Source organism: Penaeus vannamei, chromosome 12, assembly GCF_042767895.1.
Source record: "Penaeus vannamei isolate JL-2024 chromosome 12, ASM4276789v1, whole genome shotgun sequence".
In the NCBI taxonomy this organism is placed as follows: Eukaryota; Metazoa; Arthropoda; class Malacostraca; order Decapoda; family Penaeidae; genus Penaeus; species Penaeus vannamei.
The window spans coordinates 18,769,212-18,773,848 of record NC_091560.1 but is presented as its reverse complement, the minus strand read 5'-3'; positions in this window follow the sequence as shown (position 1 = coordinate 18,773,848).

Sequence of the window (4,637 nt, the reverse complement as noted above, 5' to 3'; positions counted from 1 at the left end):
ACATTCAAATAATGGCTTTACTAACGATACGGCCACTGTTATATTCAAGTAAGAACGGCCGGCCGAGACGGTTGACCGCTATTGACTAATGTTTAGGTCAATGGGGTAAATCCAAGGGACCGACAAAATTGACCACTTTGGGCAGGTGGCTACAATGCAAACATTACCACTCATGCAGATTTGACTGTATATATATATATATATATATATATATATATATATATATATATATATATATATATATATATATGTGTATGTGTGGGTGTGGGTGTGTGTGTGTGTGTGTGTGTGTGTGTGTGTGTGTGTGTGTGTGTGTATGTGTGTGTGTGTGTGTGTGTGTGTGGTCGCGGCACGCCGCGACCATCCCTCAAGTGCGGTACGAAAATTTAATGGATACCTAGGTATGTCTTGAATTTGTGGTTTGCATCATACATATGATAATAGAAACAACAATAGTAGTGTTGGTAATAATAATAACAATAATAAATAATATGTATTATCATCATCATTATTATTATCATCATTATTACTATTTTTATTATTATTACGGTATTACTTCACCTTTGTAATAATTACACGCGTGCACTCATACTCGTAATATTATGGCTAGCCCTAAGCGTAATGTGTACCTTTGTGTCAGTGGAATATGTAGCAGGCTTATACATATATTGCACTCACTGTATAGTTAGTGCACCGTCAAAGCCCAGGCTATGTCATTAGTGCGCCACTAACCAATAAAGATTGAGAACCTCTGGTGTAAATATATAGATACATACATACATACACACACACACACACACACACACACACACACACACATATATATATATATATATATATATATATATATATATATATATATATGTAATGGTATGTATATATTCATATGTATGTATTTATATGTATATAAATATTTGTATATTTTATATACATTTATATCTGTATATAATATATATATATATATATATATATGTATATATTGTAGCGGTTCCTGATTGGCCATCAATCCAGAATCACACCTGACCTGTGATTGGCCGACTCCTGCTTCGGGACCGCCCATACTAGCCGAGCTTACATCGCCAGTCAGGTTCTTAAGCAGCCGGACCTGAGCCGGAGTCATCATTCGCCGCTCGACCTATGACCTGACATTACTTGTACTTGGCTCCTCAACAATAAAGAGATAAAATCGAGTTTGGTTTCTTAACCTCTACACTGGTGACCCTTGGAGTGAACCAAGTTACACAATGTCAGCCACGCACAAGTCGCTTCCAATCTGCTCTCTGGCCAGCCTTATGGAATGTTTTTTTTTTTCAAGTGGATCAGGAATTCTTCAGGAATATCACCACCCAGACCACCAAATTCCGCATGCTGGTCACTAACCTCCCGCCAGAACTCCTGACTGTCGGCGACCTCCATATCGGTACACCACTTACGACGAGCTTAAGGAGGCCATTCTTAGGCGAGCAGCACCTAACCCTCTGACCGCATTAAGCTGCTTCCTCTCGTCTGACACCGTGGACAGCCGTACCCCCACAGAAATTCTTCACCACTTCCAGCGCCTCCTCACCCGCACCAGCACGACGCTCCCACCAGATGTCATGCGCTCCTTCTTCCTCAAGCAGCTGCCCGCTGATATCCAGCAAATCCTGCTGGTGTTAGACGCCCCATTGGAGCAACTTGCCCAAAAAACCGATGCGATGCTCGCGGCTAGGGCAACCACACCATCAATAGCAACAGTGTCTGCCGCAACCACTACCTCCGCCGTGATGTTGGGATCCCTTGCAGCCCACATCACCAAGCTATCCAAGGCTGTGCAGAAGATATCCACCCAGGAACGCTCTCACTTCCGGCCTCACTTTCGCACCCCTTTGCCGCCACACAGTGAACGGGACTTCAGGCGCTCTCTACTGCCCAACCACCAGCCTCGCTTCCGTGTTCCTTCACCGCCGTACAAAGTTTGAAGGGTACCGCGGAACCTGGGCGCGCCTGTCTTTCGCGGACCTCGAAGGCATTTATTGTATATCCGAGATGCTTCCTCTTCCATACGTTTCCTCGTCGACACAGGGGCCGAGGTCAACCTCCTCCTGGCCTCTTACAGTGATAAACGCTTTCCCTCCTCTCACACTCTGGAAGCTGCCAACACATCGCCCATCAACACCTACGGCGAGCGTTCGAGGACCCTCTCGCTGGAAGGTGAGCCCGCCCAACGATTCCAGTGGATCTTGCTCGTCGCCGACGTCCCTCAACCCATCATCGGCGCCAACTTCTTGGCACACTATGGTCTGACGGTCGATCTGACGGCTGATCCACCAATCCGGGGCCCGCATGCACGCTGCTGCAGGGCTGGTAAGTACTCCCTTAACATATACAGTGCTTCCCAGGACCTGCGCCTTCAAGAACATCCTGCGAGAATTCCCGGCCCTGACCAAGCTGATCAACTGGTCCACCCAACCACAGTACGAGGTCCGGCACCACATTGTGACCCATGGTCCCCCTGCCCATTCTCGCTGCTGTCCGCTCGCCCCCGACAGATGTTGCAGTGCCAAGGCGGAGTTCGACCACATGATGCAGTTGGGGATCATTCGCCCTTCCAGCAGCCAATGGGCAGCCCCTCTGCATCTGGTGAAGAAGGACGGTGACTGGCGCCCATGCGGGGATTACCGTCACCTCAGCACGATCACCCTGATACCCCCTGCTGCACCTGCACTCCTCCCACGAGCTGTCTGGCTGTACGGTCTTTTCCAGGATCGACCTCGTGCGGGCCTACCATCAAATCCCGATCGCTGAGGAGGACATCCCCAAGACGGCCGTCATTACACCTTTCGGCCTGTTCGAGTTCCTCAGGATGCCCTTGCGTCTCCACAACGCCGATCAGACCTTCCAGCGGTTTATCAACGACATGACTCGCAGCCTTGAGGGGGTTTTCGCCTACATTGACATCCTCTTCGCCAGCGCCTCTTTGGCAGACTGCAAGAGGCGGGGGTCATGATCAACCCGAGAAAGTGTCTCTTCAATGTGGCTTCTCTCTCTTTCCTAGGCCATACTGTAACACCTCAAGGCATCACCCCAGCGCAGAAAGTTACCGCCATGAGGAAGTTCCCCAAGCCCGCAACAGAGAACCAACTGGGGATGTTCAAATTCTACAGGAGATTCGTCCCCAAGTGTGCCCAGCTCTTCCAACCCCTTATCACACCCAACAGGGCCAGCAGAAACACCCAAATAAAATGGACGTCCCTGACCAACGAATTCTTCAAAGTCTGTAAAGAAGCCTTGGCCTCTGCCACCTTGCTCAACCATCCCCTGTCTGAGGCTCCACTCAGCATACCGGTCGATGCCTCCGACACGGCCATCGGTGCGGTCCTCCAGCAATATTGGGGTAAGCAATGGCAACCTCGTGCTTTTTATTCGCTGACTTTGTCGCCACGCCAGTCGCGGTACAGCGCATTTGGTAGGGAGCTCCTGGCAGCTCAATCCGTGGTGAGGCATTTTCAGTCATATGTGGAAGCAAATGATTTCCATATCCTGACTGATCACAAACTCTTCACCTTCGCCCTGCACTCAAGGACCCGCCGCCAATCCCCTCGTGAGGAGCGCCACCTGGATTACATCTCTCAGTTCACTACGGACATCAGACACATCCGGGGCTCCAACAACAAGGCCGCCAACGCTTTGTCAAGGATATCCATATCTGCAGCGACCCTCGCCGACAACGCAGTGGATTACCACCGGGTCAGCAGCGAACAGCGCCAGGACGCATCCATGACTCCGCTCATAGAGGGCCAGACTTCCCTTAACCTTGAGAAAGTCAAGATCCCAAACTCCCGCGACGACCTTCTCTGTGATGTCTCCCTCGGCTACCCGCGGCCATACATCCCGCCTTCCCTCCGCCGGCGATTCTTTGACGCATACCACCAGCATTGAGGCATCTGGGCCACCCAACATCTCATCCGCGGCAAAGTCATCTGGCCCGGCATCAACAAAGACGTCCAACAGTGGTGCCGCTTGTGCATTGAATGCCAGAGGACCTACACATACCAAATATCCCCTCCAGACGTTTCCTATTCCAGATGAAAGGTTCCAACACATCCATATCGATATAGTGGGACCCCTGCCCATGGATGATGGTTACAGGTACATCCTGACGATGATCGACCGCTTCACCAGATGGCCCGAGGCCACGCCCATCCGTGACATCACCGTAGCGACGGTCGCCAGGACCTTCCTCAACACCTGGACCTCCCGCTTCGGCACGCCGCACACCGTCACTACCGACCGTGGCGCCCAGTTCGAGTCGGAACTCCGGCGCCAGCTGATGGTATTACTCGGTTCCAAGAGAATCAGGACGACCGTCTACCACCCCTGCGCCAACGGCATGGTCGAGCGACTCCACCGGCATATGAAGCAGGCCATGACATCCTCCTCCTTCAAGAGAAGGTGGGTCGACCAACTCCCCCACATCCTCCTTAACATCCGGACATCCTTCAAAGAGGACCTGCAGTGCACCGCCGCGGAAATGGTCAAAGGAACAATGCTCGCTTTCCCTGCAGATTTCCTTGTCACAGCCAGTAACTTCAAACCAGGGACCTTCGGCAAACAACTCTGCGAATGGATGACCCGGGTACGCAGCCGACCGACGA